This window comes from Cavia porcellus, unplaced genomic scaffold (genome assembly GCF_034190915.1).
Source record: "Cavia porcellus strain 051 isolate PalLab524CR breed Dunkin Hartley unplaced genomic scaffold, mCavPor4.1 scaffold_20, whole genome shotgun sequence".
NCBI classification, from domain to species: Eukaryota; Metazoa; Chordata; class Mammalia; order Rodentia; family Caviidae; genus Cavia; species Cavia porcellus.
Window position 1 is genome coordinate 47,441,282 of NW_026947503.1, and position 19,847 is coordinate 47,461,128.

At 35.8% G+C, this 19,847-nt stretch overlaps 1 protein-coding gene and 1 pseudogene across 2 annotated transcripts in view; both read right to left on the bottom strand.

The window, feature by feature from the left end:
- Nucleotides 1–19,847, bottom strand: part of Dtna (dystrobrevin alpha) — a 371,976-nt gene that overhangs the window by 296,510 nt on the left and 55,619 nt on the right. The window lies entirely within an intron of this gene.
- Nucleotides 14,269–14,872, bottom strand: LOC100732864 (large ribosomal subunit protein uL15-like; annotated as a pseudogene).

Consider the following 19,847-nt stretch of genomic DNA (forward strand, 5'->3'; position numbering starts at 1 on the left):
TTAGTAGGGTTAGTTTTGGCAATCATTAATTTCTTTAGTTGTTCTTTGTCATGGGAGTATCTTATTTCTCCATTAATCTTAAAAGTTAGTTTTTCAGGGTACGTTAATCTGTGTTGGAAGTTGTTTTCTTCCAGGACTTGAAATAATTCACTCCAAGTTCTTCATGACTTGAGGATTTATATTGGGAAGTCAGCTCTGATTCTAATAGGCTTTCTGTTATTGGTGAACTGTTTCTTTTCTCTAACAGCTTTTAATATTCTGTTGTCATGCTTAATTTCTTTGATATTATTATTTGTCTGAGTGTAGATCCATTTTGATCATTGCAGTTGAAGTTCTATATGCCTCATTTATCTGTATGTCATATTCTGCTCCAGGGCTTGGGAAATTTTCTGCTATTACTTCTTCAAATACTCTTTTTATATTGTTTGTGTTGACTCTGACTTTTTCATTGACACCTATCAGTCTTATATTTTCTTTGCATTATTTTGCCACTTTTGAATTGTTACTTCCTTATCCCTTTTTATTTTTAAGAGATCTTTCCTTTCATGATTGCTAGCTGCAATACTGTCTTCAAGGTCTGAAAGTCTGCCTTCAGCATTGTAAAAGTGGTTTAATTGAATTTTCAGTTTCCTGTTTGAATCTGTTTCTTGCATTCTATTTTTTTCCTATATTGTTCATTCAAGATTTCCATCATTTTACTGAGCTCTTCTATTTTTTATCTATGGCCCAGATTTTCTGAGCAATTCCTTCATTATGAGATTATTTCTGATATAATTTCCTCCATTGCTTCATGGATTTGTTTCTTTACTTTTTTTGGTATAATTTCAGAAATTCCTGGTGTGTCTTCCAGTTTTCTCTATCTCGATGGCTTATAGACTTGTTCTTAGTGGGCTGGAGGTCTGAGATTGCATTTGTTTTTGTGTTTTGTCATTTTCTATTTCAAAAATTTCTTATTTTGTTTTCTGCATTGATTCTCGTGAATTTTTCTAGTATGTAGTTATAGCACTATGTAGTAGATAGCTGTATCACTGGTATCAAGACCTATAGGAAAAATCTGTTCTTCAGGGATGTCTTCAGGGATGTAAAAAGTTGTTGGTTTGTGTCTGTCCCAGGATGTTAGCTTCCTGATTAATTAAGAGTAAGATGTTGCTATCTATTTGGCTCGGCCTCCAGTTTTTTAGTGTTGGACTATGGTGAGGTTATTATCCCAAATTCGTCCATATTGTTATGGAAGGAAGAACAAATGATTACAACAGATATGACATCCTTGCAAAAGTAATACAATTAGCGATAAGAATAGCACCAAGCACAATATAGAAACTGACAAAATGTGGTAATTATTATTTTTGTTCTCTAAACCATAGAAGCAAAATCTGCAATTACATAACAAAACCAATAGTAGATTAGGAGCTTGTATATAAAGTGTTTCCTCTTGGTAGAGTGGTTTTACCGTGTGATCAGAAATTCAAGGAAGACAGTGGATAAAATAAAGATAACTGAAAAGAATGAAGAAGCAAAACTGGAGGACAAAGTATTTTCACACAAGCTTTGGGAAACGAGAAGAGAGCAAAAGATAAACAATGAGGGAATAAGAAAGGGACTATCTAAACTTGATCTCTGGGTTTGGAGGGTGGGATTAGTTTTTTGGGGTTGAAGTTGTCCTCAGCCCATCTAGAAAAAAAGAAAAAAGATTTTTTAAAAAAAGAAGAGGAGGAGCCCCATCCACCTGCTTCTTTTCTGTGTGTCTTTTTCCCCCAAGTACAATGCTGATTCACCTAACTTACCACGTGTTGGCTCCTATTCTTAATGTTGCTTCAGGCTTTTCCATCCTGCCAGTGCTGCCTCTCTATCATGTGCACCTTAATCTGGGTCCTACCGTGTGGCTGGTGTTCCTCCAGTTGGCTTGGTCCTAGCAATGTAAGAAGGATGAGCTGGTCATCTGGATTCTCCCTAGGTCTGTTTCCAGTTCCCTCCATGTAGTGGGGAGGAGCTGGTCATCTGGATTCTTACCTAGCAAGTTATTGTGTCTTCACCTAGGGGTTCTTATGTAGCTTTTAAGCAAAGCTTTGGTTGATTTTTCTGTCTGCTTAGAGTTGAGAACACTGATGTGGGGAAAGAACATAAATCTATTAGAAAATTGATCATATGCTTGAAGTTTTTGTTTTTCTATCATTGAATGGGAGGAACTGAATTAAACATCAGTGTTCTCTTCTGTAGAAAGAATATAACACTACATGCGGCTAAACTGTCTTGAAGATAAGGGGCTGTGCATTTTACACTTCATGCTCTACCTTATACCTGGTAATATTCAGTGTCATGAAGCATCCACAACTCTCTCACATTTATTTCTCCTTTTAGGAATCCTTCACCCTTCCTATGTAGCCTGCTAAAGCTTCCAACTTGGTGCCCTGTCCTTATATGACTGTGACTTCCACAGAGATTCCCTATTATATATTTAACCTAGCTGAATTACTGCCTGTTTTAACTAAAGTTACCTTCAAGATTTTAGGCCACTGGGGACCACCTGTAGGATCATGAAAAATATTTATCTGATTCCTATCACTAGCATTTCATAATTTGTAATATTAGTTACTAGCATAATTTCTCTACAAGTGCAATAATGGAAATCTCTGTAAATTCTTCAAAATTAAAAAAATGATATAAAGTTGAAGTGTTCAGAGATGACAAAATGTATGCAGTAGACATTTGGTAATTCAGTTACCTGCTATTCTTTTAGTAGGCATTTACTAAATTGTTAAAATCTGCCAGATGTAGGGTATAAAAAATAATAAGTCTCTGTCCAGCTTTTCCAGGAATGTGTAATGCAGAAAAATATATAAATTAAAAGCAATTCATTTACTCCCCCACTTATTCATCCAGTTTTAATGAGCAAACATGATGCAGCTACTGGGATTTTAGGCTCTAGTGATAATGAACAAAAGTCATCCAAATTCCCAAGCTCAGGAGGTTTAGTTTCTACTAAGGGCCATTAGAGAAGGATATGTTTTCATAATAAAGTAAACAAAGGGTGGTCTGGGAATTGAACTCAGGATAACAAACTCCCACCTGGAGTGGGTTTGTGTGCAGGCTATCTCAGGAGAAGATTGGAGAATTGTTTTTAGAGAACAAAGGTTAACCAGGAAGTTAAGGGAACACATATGTCATGATAAATTTTATGTGTAAGCTTGGCTGGCCAGAGAGCATTCCTCACCAGTGCCCGGCTGGTACCAGCGACATGCCCTTGAACTTCTAAAACTGTGAGCCAAATAAATGTACTTCCTTTATAAAATTATCCTGTCTGAAGTATTTCATAATAGTATCAGGGAAAACAACAACAATACACAGGCACCAAAAACTTACTTTACCTAAGACCCTATCTTTATTTATTTATTTATTTATTTGGTACCAGGGATCAAACTTACAACCTTGAGCTTGCCAGGCAGGCAATTATGCCACTGAGCTAAATCTCTGGCCCAACCCTATCTTTCCATATGTAAAATAGTGTCATTTATAAACAAAATCCAGTGTAAATCTGAAACTCACTCAAATTTTTATTGCCAGGTGTCTCAATAAATCATATTCCTACACAAAAGTGTACACATACAGTAGAACTGGGTGTGTTTTGAAGCTACACTGTGTTGATTTATCAGCAGTATATGATGTCTGTCTTATGATAAACTACAAAATTCTAGATTTCATTTTTCCTTTTTTATTTTTTATAAAATTACCCTTCAACTAGAGTGAAGAACAGATTCAGATTCATACTGAATGTGTCTCATTTTCTATCTATTACCCATAGAGCATTCCTATTTCTATAGAAACAATAGTTTAATTTTTTTCTTAAATTTCAAACAGCATTCTCTGTAGAGAGCAATATTCATGTAAAGAAAACTGCATAATTGCAACATGTAGAAAAATAACATATAATTAGATCTTTAAAAAAACAAATGTGCAGAATAAAGAACTTGATAGTGATATTATAAGTAGGGCAAGCATAAAAGCTTTACAGAGATCAGAATTCACTCTTGGGTGGAAGGCTTATTACTTTAAAATTAGTTACATGTATGTAGCTTATGAATATAAATGTTAAAAGCATATTAAAAATACATTGCTTAATTGTCTAAGATACTCTGAATCCTTAAAGTAATTTCTTAATTCAATGTGATATCAAAATAGCAGTTAAGTAGAATTAAAGATCTATGATACTGTGTGAATGAATAAATGCTATATTTACATTTTGACAAGTTTTCACAGATATAATACAAAAATAGCACAGTCAGAATTTGAATATACTATAATTTCTTATCAATGTGTACCTTTAAATTTTGGTTTATAATTATCCATCAAGTAAGATTTTAAAGAATTCCTTTATGATCCCATCAAAATTATTAATATTTCAATTAAAAATATGTCACAGCTAAAAAAGTTGATTTCAAATACCATCTTTTATCTGATTTTAAAGCTCAGTTTGTTAAGGCAGGGAATAATCTATTTTTCATTTTGAAATGAATGCAGCTCATTGCATTAAGCTGAAAAAATGATTCAAAACTTACTAATGATTGCTATCATTTAAAACACAAACACCCAAATGCCCAAACATACTCTCCTTACATTAAGAAAAATAGTTGACATGAGTAAACTCGTGCATAGTTACCATTGTTACTAACTCAAGAATGTTGTGAGGGAATTCCAAGGTACAAAAAGAAAGTGCAACATTCATTTATTCCTAAACACAACATTGAAATGGATAAAGTGTGGTATGGACCACAAACCATGAAAGAGTTTCTTCAGTGTTCTTCCAACATCAAAGATTACAGCAATCAGGGTGTTTCTGTCTTCAACTCAAGAAAACCTAAATTCACGTACCACCAGAGGTCATTGTAGAGGACAGAGTTGATGATAATTATAAAGTATAATGAGTTTTCAATTCTCTAGCCCTTAAATATGAAATCTCCTTGTATCTCTAATATATTTTATGCTACCAATCAGGAGTATCTGTAATCCACGTTACGTACTCCTGACTCATGTATTATAAAGGACATTCTTTCATAAGGAAGGTCAGTTGCAGAATCGCAGTTTGGAAATGGTGCTCGCCCACTATGACCATAAGATGTCCTGGTCTGACTGGAGAAGGTATGAGTGGAGACTTCAGCACAGCAGCTCTAATGATCCATGTCAACTTGTACAGTATGTCTTGCATTTGGAGGAAAGAGGTCATGGACCTTTGTCCTTGCAGGAATTGCTTGAGAATTTTTCTCTGAAATATGTGCCGTGGATAATTATGGAGGGAAGGCTATGTGCAGAAGGTACTCAATTTATGATGGGGTTAGAGCCAGAAAAACGTATCCTAAGTTGAAAATACTGTGAATCAGAATGTATGAAAACCACAACCTTTTGAAAATCCCATCAGGGCAACGCAGTACACGGTACCGTTTTGGCTGCTTGGCTGTTTCCCCTATTGGCTCACAGTATTGAACAGTATCATAAGAGTATCCCTACATAGTATCAAATTCAAAGTACAGTTACACTGGACAAATTATCACTTTCACAACATCTTAAAGTCAAAAAGTTGTAAGCCAAAGTGTTGTAAACTGGAAGCCATCTGTGTTGTTTTAATTTCATTGTTCAATTGGAAAACTATTTTTATAGTGTTTGCCACCATTTTTATCAGTATAATCCATGGAAACTTTGATTTGTAACTTTTGGGTTTGTGGTGAACCCAGATCTAGACTTTATGCTACTTAATCAGTTTAAACTATCCTGACATCTTTTTGTTCTTAAATATTTACTTTTCTTTTGTTCCCTAGCCACCTTTGCTCCTGGTTTCTCTCTTGTTTTTCTTCCACATTTTTCTCAGCCTCTTTTTCAAAAAGTTCTGCAAAGATGAACTGCTTCCTGGTCCCCCTTTCCTCCCCTCCCCGTAACTCCCTTCCCCTTCCAGTCTTTTTCTCCTTTCTTTCTATTTCATTTGTTTCTGTTTTAACACAGTTCCTGTAGCAATCTCACCGAGTCCAGTCTAGGTCTTTCTCCTAATATCTACACTTCTGTGTTTACCTGATCACTGAGAATTGTTATGAATAAATTTCATTAATAATCCCATGGTTACTGAGTGCTTTTTTCATCCTAGGTATTGTGCTATTAGACATGACATCCTGTACTTTTCATGCCTAAAGAGAACTTTCTGTTTGTCTCTCCTCTGCCCTCAAACCCACTCCATAGTGAAGAGGTCACCTTCTTGAAGTAGCTATAGTGGACTGAATCATAGCTGCACAAAGAGATATCTATTTGGAACAAGTGAATCTATGAAATTTGGAAAAAAGGATCCTTGTAACTGTAATTAAGTTAAAAATTTCAAGATAATATTTCTTGGATTAGATTAGGCCTTAAATAAAATGACACATGTTCTTATAGGAGACAGAAGAGAAGAAGACAGAGACAAAGACAGTCTTATGAAGACAAACGCAGAGACTGAAATTTCATGGCTACAAACCAAAGATGGTCTGGAGCCATCAAAGATTGAGGAAGAATGTGCTCATAGATCTCTTGGGGCTGGGGCATGTCCTTGCTCGGTCTAGCTTTCAGATTATGACAGAGCAAATTTTTGCTGTTTTAGCCCACTAAACTTACAGTACTTTCTTACAGCAGCCCCAGGAAACCAGTCCAGGATCCTTTCTTAGTTTCCTTTGGCTTGAGGGCCCTGAGTCATAAATGTGTGTCATCCCACTTCCATTTTAGATTACCATTTCTTGAAAGTAGGATCCTGAATTTCATTTCCATCACTGATATTTAACACTTTGCACACAGCAGCCATGCAGAAAGAGATAGGTTCTTTTGTTGTTGTTCATATGTTTGGTTGTTTTAATGGTTACAGAGCTTGCATAAATCTCTGCATAAAAGATAATTCAAGTCACTTAAATTTTTTTGGCAAGATTGTCTTGTTCAATATTTCTTGCAATTCATGTGACTTTTAAAAACACCTATTTATATATTAAAATACAGCTGCTTTATCATTCATTTGTAAGGGAAAATGATAACAAAGGAGCTCATGGAACTATTAGTATAAGGTATGGAGTCTGCAGCCTTTCCAAAAGGCGCACTCCCTAAATACATTGTTCATAATTGCACATGTTTTGTTTAGGAGACAAAAAGCTCTGCTTGGTTAATCTCCCTTTTTTATCTTAGATCTACAGCTGGCAGCAACTGCATAGCCTGGCACTCATTCACGCACTCCCTAATTAACCCTGTTTGTGGAGGGTCAGTGCATTTATGACACAACCAGAACAGCAACAGAAGGAGACACAGATACACTTAATGGTATTAGTTATTTGCATATAAAATGGTCAAATGGTCTAATTAAAAGGGTTGCTATGTATTTGAACAAATGAGTACAAAGCAGCTTAAAAAGTGTAATCCACTTCAATCTCAAATTTTATTGAAAGACAGATGGGTGGAAGATAATAAGCATAATTCATAACTAACAATGCCCAGTGCTTTATTTCTGCACAATGAAAACAATTTTACATTTAGCATCCTCCCAGGAGAGTTGTTTTCCCCTTCCACAACAATAAAGTAGCATGTGACTTTGTTAGCTAATGTCAGATTCTTCAGTGGTGCTTCAAAAATGTGGACATAGTGGGATAAATTTTGAAAATTTAAAACAAGTAATCTGTGGTAACTGTATATGTGCCATATCATATCTATGAAATTTGTTGACAGAAGATCTTGGCTATTCTCAAAAAACTCACATACATACATATACCTATGAGAGGTAATGGATGTATTAGACAGACTGAGCCAAACATTTCTTAATTCATATGTACGTCAAAACATTACTTTATGTGCTGTGAGCATGTACAATCTTTGTCAATTACATTTTAACAAAATTTCAAAATAACAGATTAGTAATGGCTGAAGCTGATGAGGAAGCTGGAGCTTATGAGGCTGGATGTATGGGAAATATATTTGTTACAGGGCATAATTCATAGAGGTCAAGAGCAGAGCAAACAATATTTATAAAATTTAAAGCCTAAAAAGTCTCCCAGGGCTTCTATAACAATTAAGCCAATGCCGGCTGGCTTGTAACAGAAATGTATTCCATCATGATTCAGGAAGTCATAAATTGATTTGTCTACAGGGCTGGCTCCTTGTGGGGGCGCTGGGAAAAAAAAAAACTTGCCTCTCTTCCAGTAGACACAGTGGCCAGCAACCCTTTCTGTCCCTTGGCTGTGGTCACACAATGTCAGTTTCTACCTCCTTCTTTACATGGCCTTGTTTTCTAAATGGCTCTCTACATAACTTCCTTATTAGAAAAACGGGCATTCAGTTTAGGATTTAGAGTCAGCCCTAACTCAGTATGACTGTATCTTAACTAGTACATCAGTGAATATCTCTTCTCCAAATAAGGTCACATGCTGAAGTTCCACGTGGACCTGATTTTAGGGGAAGCAATTCATTCTCCTCAAACTCTTGAAATTCTCAAACTTCATGTTATAACTCATGAGAGAAATCCTCCTCAGTCACAGCAGTTCAGGGATAAATCCTTAATTTGTCATATGCCCAGAGCCACAGTATCTCATTACACCATTTTTCCCCTTGAATTAAAGCAATAAATTTGGGACAATCTTCAAGGACAGCATAAAATTTTTTTTGGTGGTCTCAAATGGGTAATTAACTTATAATCATCCTGGTAACCACTGCAGTCCCTAAATCAATGGTCCTTTAGCTTTAGAGTGTGCTTCCCAATCATCTGGAGACTTGTTAAAATTCAGATTTTCTAGGCTCCACCCACAGAGTTATACATTTGTGTTTCTAACAAGCCTCCAGTGATGCTAATGCTGATGCTGATTCTTTGGGGACCACACCCAGAGAGTCCTGCCCTGAGTGATCATCAGGAAAATATCTCTCTCGTTTTTTCAAGCTCCTCTTTTCTACAGTGATTTTTAAAGGCAAAGTGAAGCAAAATGAATTCAGGAAAGAAGGGAGATGCCTCTTCCGGTGGCAAAATGTATCTATTATTAACTTCTAGCTGATGAATAAGTCTAAGAATAGAATGAAGAGAAATGATTATACCAACCTCTTGCTAGTACAGAATTTCTGCAGAAATATAAGTTGCATTAGGAAAACAGGGGAAGTTTTTGCAAGATCGGAGTTACTGCAAAATTATAACTCATATTTGGCAAGCAAGGGAAATTTATTTTCATATTTTCTGAATGTAGTTTAGTTTCTCTAAATTTTGGTGGATTTTAGCTAACTGAGGTAGAGAGTAAGATATGGTAAATCCATGACATGGTTTGTTTTCTTTTACTATTTTAGGATTATGTGTGTACATATCTGAATTTTTCAGCTTTCAGCAAAATTGACTGCTGTTTTAGTAGTTTTTATTTTAAAGGACAGTTGTTGAATAAAGCAATGTCTTTCAACAATAAAGTGATAATTGATGGCTCTAAACTTATTTCATAGAAAAAACACACATCTTTACTATAGGCTACAGTATATGGGGGAGAAAAGGATGTGATTTTAACACATTTAAATAAATGCAATAAAGATAATTTGAAGAGTTGAAGGAAAAATTCTGTAATCATTTAACTGGATTAAAATTTATATTTGCTGCAACTGAATAGTTGTGATATAACATTCTCAATTTTCCTCTGTGTAAATGTAAGTAGACATTAGTGTCAAAAAGAAATTTATTATTAAAACCAATATTAATGACTACATTCAATAAAATTGCCACTAAAAGCAGTATTATGCCAAGATGTTGCTCTCAGCACCATTTATAACTTTCTCTAACATAATAAACATGTAGAGCAAAACTTTAATGTTTTTGTCAGATATGAGATATAATGTGAATGGATTATTTCCTAGATAGTTAAATCATTAATTTTTAAAAATATTAAAGCAATACTTGAATTTGGATTTCAACAGTACTGCAAAAAAGCCACTATCATTTTTAGACTAAACTGTGAAGGTGGGAAGGCAAAAAAAATTAAATCTCTAACAGAAGACAAAAATAAGTTCTTTTGCCAGGACTTTAGCATTCTAAAGAGTACTAATCTTTCAGGATGTTTTAAAATCTATATAAATACATTCATAGAGAGCTGTTTCAGTATTGAGAAGTTCTGTAAAGTTATTAAAGATCCAATGATAGCATTTCAAATTTATGTCAATGTCTTTTTAAGGATGTTAGAAAAATAGTGTATTTCTAGGGAAATCTATTTTTATTTCTTAGGGACTATTTCATATTTGAAAGCTAAATCTGTTACTGGTCTAGTCATGTTAGCTGTAGTATGCTACTACATCTTGAAGCAAGTAGAACTTCATTTTCCTCCCTAGTAAAACTATCGTCTTCATTATCAAATGACATACTAATTTATCAAATTTATTGTGCAGATTTTAATTAGCATTCAATTCAAATGTATCCAAAATGAAAATAGAACTTAATGTTAATCCAAATAATTTTAGATTGTGCTGACTCATGTCAATGTTTAATGAAAAAAATGTCTTTAAGATTATATTTAAATTATAAGCTGTTTTAGATGCTTGATGACTAGTCATGAAAAGTAAGATGTATAATCTGGATATTCAAAGACATCAAGACTCATCTATATGAATATCAAAGTAGTTGAGTAAAATACATGTGGGCTTATTTATTTACGAAAACACCCATAGTGCCTTTACTTTAAAAGCAAGTGAAGCAGTAGGTTCTTTCATGACCTTAAAATTCATTATATATTTCTTACAATTATACTTAATTTAATAATATACTTGATTTGGGATTGTCTTATTAAATTGCTTAACAGATATTTTGGGTCCTCAGCCATGTTCCTGAAAGTGTGCCTAAGCAGTTTTCGGTCTCCTAAAGATGTATCTGAAACAAAAAGTCAACAAAGTAATGGGAGACTTTAACACAGGTCCACAGAGTACTAAGGCTCAAGGAGGTTGTTCGCAAAGGATTATAGGAAAATATCACCTAAAGCCTAGGTTCAGAAAGACAAAAGGCAAGAGGTGATCTGTGGGAAAGGAGGCATTCCTAATGGAGGGAACAGGCCACATACTTGAAAGGGTACCAGTATCAAAGAGCAATATAGAACTGAGTTCACAATTACAGTTATTATAAAACTTGAAGTAGTGTTTTTCAAACACTGTGTATTGATGTTTCGTTGTACATATTTTGTGGAACAGCATAGGGAAGGACAGAGAAGGACGTAATATTGATCCCATTAGATAGGGAAGAAATGGTTTGAAAGAGAGGAAAACCATATAGTTGAGCTCTGACACCACCATGTTCACTAAAGATCTCTAGTAAATGGCATACCCCAGTTCTGAATCCAGGAGTTATTACAATAAGTAAAAGCTAGGATAGAAACTTTACTTGAAGTCTCAATCAGACATAGTCAACACTGTATTGATACGTCTTCATTATATGACCCCGGGTGAATGAATGAAATTGAGAACAATAGGTGCTTTTACTTTTTAAATTTCATGTGTAGAATAATAGCTTGTTGTCTTCAGAGGATTACACATGACATTTAGCTCTTATTTTTATCCACACAATGAAAATGTAGCACATATAGAGACTAAATGCAGTTTTCAGATTTCAATAAGATGCCCATTTGGTATTTTTGCAATAATTTAATTTGCTATTCATTTTATTCACTTATCCATAGAACTTGATTTATTTGCTTACTATGGTGATATTACAACTTAAGAAAGCAATTAAACAGCTATGAATTTCGAATTTTAAATACCTTTGAAATAATCAGTTTGTTTCCTTTTAGAATTATTTCTAATTACTTTGTTTTTTACAGCATGCCCTAATTATCTTCACTTTCTGTCTTCCTCGAGTCAACTAGGAAAATCAGGCTTTTATAGATGGCACATATGTATTTTTCTTAATACAACCAAAACATCTATTTTGAATTAAATCTCACCCTACAGCTTATCTTTCCTGGTGACACTGCTGGCATATTCCAATGTAGTCTGTCAACTATCTGCATCCACGCTCTTATTCCAGCTACCCTAACTTGACCTTATCTTTTGGTATTGGTTTCCTCCTAAGCTCCAGTCACATCAGTCTCCTTGCTGGTCTTCAATAATGACACATGTACTTCAGTCTCAGGGCCTGTACCCTTACAGTTCTCTGTGCTTCCTCTAGAAATCTGCATGAGGTGAACTTCCATTGGGTTTCTGTCCCTACTCAAACATTACCTTATAGCAAAGAGAGATTTCTAACCACTGTTATAATGATGTCTCTTTTTCATTCCTAGCCAGCACCAATCACCTCATCTTTCCTTATCTTGTTTTACTTTTTTACAGTCCTCACATGATATAGCATGTGGATATCTCATATTTGTTCTCTGGCTGGTAGAATGTAAGCTCTGTGAGAGTAGCAGCTGTGCCTTCTTCACAGCTGTGTCCCCTAACAGTACAACAGACACCTGACATAAGCTCAAACTAGTAACTGGGCCTATGACAACACAGGGGTCTCTGCCTTAGGGATGTTTGAGAGAATTCATTTGGTAAGATAATAATATTAGATCTGGTGGCTAGGGGAGAGCATAATAAAGAGAGGACACTTAAACCAAAGACAGAGGCAGAGCCAAGCAATGAGTAGCATTAATGTCAAATGGTTGAGACACAAAGAGAGTGACAGTGGGAAGGAGTTTTTAAGCATTCAATGATATAAAGGCCAACTGAAAGGAATGAGAGGCCCTGCCACAGGATAAGTGTTGCAGAGAAAGGCCAAGATCATATTATTGGGCCCTGTGGATCACTGGGATAGTGTGTGTGTGTGTGTGTGTGTGTGTGTGTGTGTGTGTGTGTGTAAGGCTAGGGAAAGACAGAAAGGTTTTAAATTTGAGACAGTGGAACAATGTGGTCTATGTTTTTAAATGGATTTCTGTACTTTCAGATTCAAGTCAGATGTAAGTTCAAACTTTATTCCACTCTTCCTGTGTTGTTCAGCTCAAAATCCTAGACACATCTCTATTTACACCTACATCTATATGCCTATCTATATCATATATCATCTATATAACTCCTATATACCATCTACAACTATATCATCTATGTGTATGTCTTTATCTGTATCTATCCCTATCTCTCTATATATTCTGTCTCTCTTTCTCTTTTTCTCTCATCTCTATCTTTCTATCTCTCCATAAGAAGATACAAAGCTGCAGAAATGAAGACCTCAGGGCCTGAGGAACAATCTAGGAATAGATTTCCATTTTTGCCACACACGTTTCCATCGGGCACCGGGGAAACCAATAATCTGAGAACTCCAACAGGCACCTACAAAATAATCTCCCATAAGAAGTGTAATAGGTAATCTGCTGCTGATGGAATGCATTGATTGGTGGTAACACTGGTAGAAAAACTACTGCGAGAGTTCAGCTAAGAGTCATTGACTTGAATTTGATTGGTGGCTGTGGATATGGCTGTGGACAAGGCAACACTCAGAAAATAGAGCTTGCAAGTAGAATACTTGATAACTATGCCTCCATATAGGTGGCAAGTATGGAGAGGTCCTCATACTAATGACTCACAAACTGTGTTTGGGTGAAAAGTTAGTAATCTCTGAAATATGATAGGAGAGCTGAGAAAGAACTCTTTTGCCTTGAAGGCAGACAGGACAGATTCATCAAGACAGCATGAATGGGGTATAGTCTAGTCACAGTGTTGATAAAAATAACATCAGTCTGGGATGGCTTATATTTAATAGCAAAATAAATAAAAGATCTCTTGCAGTCTGGATTAGCAGCAGTTGGAGTTAATAGAAGTTCTAGTTAATATAGGACTAGAAAAAGTGTCCAAGGAGAGGTTTTATGGAAAAATACAGAATTTTAGCAAACTTATCAGTGAAAGCTTTACAATTAACTGAATATCTATAGAACTAAATCAGGAGAATGTAAGGACAAACAAAATACAGTAAGAAGTTTCTTGTCTAAAAGACTGCATGTAGTTTTGATTGGATGTAACATATTCAAGACTACATTGGCTTCAATATCTTTTATGAAAGAAAGCTTGAAAAATAATGCAATCAACATAAAGAATTGAAATGACTTGATGTTTTAGTTCGAACAGCAAAACTAGCTTATTTTCTTATTCTTTTAAAAATTCAATTGATTTGTTTTTTGATCACCAAATGAAAGTCCTTAGAATTAAAAGATACCTAAGAATTTAATGAGACAATTATGGAAACTGTTTTTTTTGAAGCATTTGTTAGCATTTTAATGAGCCCCTGACCTATGGCTTCAAGCCACCAGGTCACCCTACCCCCTTAATCTTCTCCTCAGCTCTTCTGCTGAAGAATTTGGCCTTCACAATCACAGGCTACTTTGGGAGCTTTCCCTTCCCAAGAGTTTGGGGGTAGCCTGGTCACCCTACATGGGAGGTACTCCAGTCTTGTTTTTGGCAGCATTTACTCGTGTCTGCTGACTGACCAACGTCCACAATTTATCAAGGCTGACAGTTGGGCAGAAGCTCTGGGTCCTCTTTAAGTGGTAATGCCTCATACCAGCCTTCCCGAAGTAACCTGGGTGATACTTGTTGAAGGTGATCCTGTGGTGATGCCTCCAGCATTTCCCTGGCCTCTGGGGTGCTTCTGGTGCTTGCCCATGTGGCCATGGCCGTGGCTCACAGGGCCCCAAAGCTTCCGGGTCTTTTTTGGGCTGGATGGCATGTTGGTGGCCGAGACGAGTTTTAAAATGTCCATTCAGCTGTTCTCCATTCTGATGTAACAGAGACAGTAAATTGATATCTGATTTCTGATAATCTAACATCTGTCATTACTTGTTTTAAGTGAGCAAGAAGGATGTAACTTGGCATTCTGTGTGGATCCTCCAGCCATAAAAAAATAAAGCAAGTAACAAACACTATGCAAACTTTAACTGACACAGCAGCACTCTGCTCAAAGGGACTTCTGAGAAAACCCTACCCTCACACTTCCTACATGCCCAATCTTTGTAGTTTATAATGGTGATAGCTTGTTTAATTTTGTAACTTCAGACAATTAGCTTAATTGAACTAAGGTTGCATCCCAGGATAACAGCAAAAGGGCAAGGTATCACCATTAGAAACTTTCTAGATTTTGTTACCAATATTCATAGAGAACACTGTGACTTTGTGTGTGTGTGTGTGTGTGTGTGTGTGTGTGTGTGTGGTACCAGGGACAGAACTCACAACCTTATGCTTACCAGGCAGGCACTTAGGTCATTGAGCTAAATCCCCAGCCCAACATTTTGACTTTTTAAGGCATAAAATGTGCTGCAAAGAATTTCTTTAATGAAGTAGCAGAAGTGCCAAAGACAACCTTTGAAATCAAATAATAGTTACTCATATTCTTTTTTTTAATGGCCAAAGATCATCATGATAAACTCATTTACTTTATTTATAAGTTTAAATTATCTGGCAAATACATGAATCACCAGACCAGTTTCAAAGTTATCCTTTGGGAGATGCCTTTTCAGGACTCACTGCTGAGTCCCTCATTATCATTAGTAATAAAAGCCAGGACTTGCAATCTGTAGATAATAAAGAGGTGTATCTAATCTGGCTCAAAAACAACTGTCAGAAAAGTAAAGGAAAAAAAATAGCAAAAGGGTGTGTAAACACATTAGAGCTTGTGATTGTGAAGATAAGCAAACTAAAACAAAAATGTTTTTTCAAGACCAAGTTGGGCTTGAATTTTAGGACGTAAGTATGACAAAGCAACGTGATCAAGACATTCATGAGTTTAGCCAGGTTGAAAAAAGTACAAAGTATGAAAGTTATGGAGGGATCCTGGTCTTAAGGGCTTTGTGAACCAGACTGATGTTTTAAAAATATTATCCTGTGAACTCTAGAGAATCTTTGTGTAGTCCGAGTTAAAGAAGATAACTGTGTAAGAGTTATGTTTTTGAGAGTTCCCTATGCTGTAATGTGGAAAGACTGTGGGTAGGCAAGCAGTGAGTTAGATGGTAACATTGCCATGGCTCTGGTGACCATACTGGCTGTGGGAACAGAGAGAAAGGGAGAGGTGAGGATATCTCCAGGAGGCAAGTGTGCAGGGCAGGAGAGGGAGGAGCTCTAGACAGTGTTTGAAACACTTTAGAGAAGGTAAGGAATAAAGTGGGAGTTAGAGGAAGAAATTTGTAAAAGTGGGAAATAAGGAAAATAAATACCACAATGAGAAGTGTTAGAAGAATCATTATTAATATCATTACCAGAATCACATTGAAGACTTCACTTAAAAATTAATTTCAAACATAAAAATCTAAATAGATTAGAGCACTTTCAAATTTCATGTCTATTTAAAATCCAAGGGTATTCTTTCCTTCAAGGCAAAACATTTTTGATTGTTCCCACATTAGAAAAACCAAAGGGATTATTATGATACAATTATGCAATTTTCCTATATTAACATATCTCTGTTGAGGTTTTAAAGTATTTTGTTGAGGACAGGAGAAGGTTAGTTAAAGCTTTCAAAGACCCAAGCAATAAAGACAAATATTTAGTAGTTCTGACTCCCATCAGGGGGTGTTGAGGAGACTCACCACAACTCATGCTATAGTTTGGATACAGAGTAGTCTTTAAAGTCCGGGTCCTCAGGGAACCTCCTGTCTTCCCACTTTCTCATCACTAGCATAAAACATGCAACACTCACACCTTATGTGAAGAGTGGTTTATTTTGCCTCACAGTGTCAACCCGTGGGTAGAAATAGGGTAGCAGAGAGGCATGGTGGAGTAAAAGGTGCTCAACTCTTGGAAGGGAGTAGACAGAGTAGGAGAAAGCTGGGGACAAGAATACAGTCTCCCAGCTCACACAGTGACCAATCAACAGCAAAGTCCCACCTTTTAACAGCACAGTCAGCTTCTAAATTCATCAATAAGTGAATCCATGGATAGAACCTCCATGAAATAATCATTTCCAATCCTCATGATGTTTTGGAGGTAAACCATAGCACATCCAGCCTGATGTGCTGCCTTTTGTAGTCTCAAAGGCCCTCAGGCCAACTGACCATGGGCTGAAAATGTGAGCAAAATCTTCCTTTTTCTAAGTTGAGGATATCAGATATTTTGTTATAGTAATGAAAACCTAACAGAGCCTGGCTGGAATCTAGGTGTCAAGGAAGAGACATACAGAGATATGATGAAGCGATAACTATTCCTTTAAACTTCCTAAATCAGAGTTCTTGGTTTGATTTCCTTTTAATCACTTAATATCTTTTCAAAACTGTTTAAGCACTGAAAGAAATGTCTCAATTATGAAATGCTATATATAATGTCAATTATCATAAAAACCTTCTCGTTACATTGTTTCTATTTAGAAATAGTGAAAATATGTAAGCCTGAAAAAGATACAGCTCTTCTCCTTTAGATTTATATGCATCCTTTAGATTTATATGCATGACTGTTAGGGTTCATACATTGTGTCAATTTGAGAAGTCTAGAAGCTTAACTAGGTGACTCAGCAGTTCTACATCCCAGGTCAGACAAGACATACCCTCACAGCTCTGGGATGTAGCCCATTGTGTCAACTTGAGAAGGTTACAAGTTTAACTAAGTGAATTAGCAGAGGTCCAAGTTCCCCACTTTGTAAACATCCTGAGCCTGTGCAAGAAGGAGGCATGGACATGGTGTGAGTGCTACATCCAACTGAGCATAGGTAGCCTGCATAAAATATAAAGGAGGAGAAGAGGCTTGTCCTCTTCCCCTTTCTGTGCTTGTTACTTTTGCTGTCTTCTGCATCCATAGACAGTTGTCCTTGAGCCATGTCACCATGCCTTGGAGCCAGCTGATTATGGACTAAAATCTCTACAAACTGTAAGCTAAATAACCTTTACTCTTTTAACTTTGAGTGTTGGGTATTTTGTCTCATGAATGAGAGAAAAGTAACTAAGACAACAACTCTGGTTCCTTCCAGAAATGTCTGGAGGATACTTTTAATCTATGTGAATAACAGGAGTATGGGGCTTCTTTAAGACAAGTCTATGGGCATAGAGGGCATAGTTCTGATTCTGCAGGGAAGGGTAGGCCACCTATTTTTCACTAACATGCACAATCATAATTTTTATAGTAGAGAAGCTCATGTAAGGCACCATCATATAAAAAAGAAGCCCCTTCAAAGAGTGAACCCTGGAGGTAATCATTCCTTACAGGAGGAATAACTACTAAATTGTACCTCAAAGATAATTCTCTTAGGCCTCAAGGACCAGAAGGTAAAATATTTCCCCAGATTTCAAAAATACTCATCCTTCAATTGTAAAATTTAGCTATGCTTATATGATACTCTGTTAATCTTTCATTAATACTTGTTTGGGCTCATTCATTTCAAATTTTTCTCAAAAGCCATCAAGAAAGGTTTTGGCTGAGTTGGTGATAGGTTAGTTGCTGTGACTGTAATTTAGCTGATCTATTTAGACATATTGCAATAGGATATATTAAAACTCATATAGCCTTGTCTTAATAATCAATTCTAACTTTTTCAATCTAATCTCAGTCTTAATGTATGTTTAGTAGTAAGTGTCGAAGGTTGAATTTGTGCAAACACAGAACATAAGTTTATGTAAATAGAAATGTTTAAGAAAAGACAACTCACTCATAAAAACAAAAAAGTACATTCCTAAGATTTAATACAGTTTAAAAACAATAATGGATGTGTTTTATAAACTCATGCAGGATAAAGGCAGCCTATAATTTTCTTTGGTTTAGGCCTACTCATGCAGGCTGGTGCACAGAGCAATTCTTGCCCTGATTATGTGTATGGGACTAATTTGTCCCTCACATATTTATTGTCATAGAGTTAGCAAGGTCAGAAATCAGGCATGATCCAGTATTTGTTTGGTGATCCCAATTCTTGAGACATTTCCTATATTAATGAGGCATGATTAATTCAGAGTTACAAAACAATGAAAATTAATTTGTAATGCTTGTTGACCTCAAGCCACGCAAGTTTTAAATTTTGTCTAGTAGAACATGAGGTGGATAACTATAAACCTGCTTAGAATATACCAGAAGGTGAAAAATCTTGGCTATTCCCTGATTTCCTTAAAGAGTGTTTTAGGATGCTACTTATAGTATCACTAAAGCTGAATGTTGACTGGAATAAGCCATGCACAACTTAAGAGTGCATATGGTTAGTATTGGACTAATTGGGCTGAGTTTATATGGCACATTTCCATGTAAATTAGCTAGCATCATGGATCCATAATTGCAGAATGAACCAAGACTTCATTTATTGTAAACTGAAATTCATGCACTTGCTTGGACAGATTCCAGAGAGAGTTTGACAGAATAAGAAATATTCCCACTGCTAAAGGAAGGGGAAACCCATATTTTACTTACTGTGAATTAGTAAAATCATTAGGAAAGCATTTGGACATCTTTTAAGCTCTTGTGACCAATTTACAGGAAAACTGTAGTTTAAAAATTTTTCCCACAACATGTGCTATGGAGCTGAGCACCCTGTAGTTCCTTAATTAATGATCCCTGAATAAATGCACAGCATACTGTGCTTGGAGAAAGCTATGCACTCGTGGGACCTGGTGGCATGCTGAGAAATTGTTGACACAGAAGAAACTGACCCCATGAACTATTAACCTCATTCTACAACCTGCTACACAAAAGCAATGAAATTATTTTTTCTGTCTTACTATAAGAAAAATGGACATTGAATTGAAAACACTGTACTAATCATTGCCCATTGCCATTATAGTAAAATTTTTAAATATGTATCACATTAAATACATGCAGTTTTATTTAATTCATGAAATCTTGGAGTTGGGCAGAAGATCCAGTTGAAGGTAATAGCAAGCCCTAGAATTCAAAGGTGCATCTTTGACATTTTGTTACATGTTTCTTAAAGA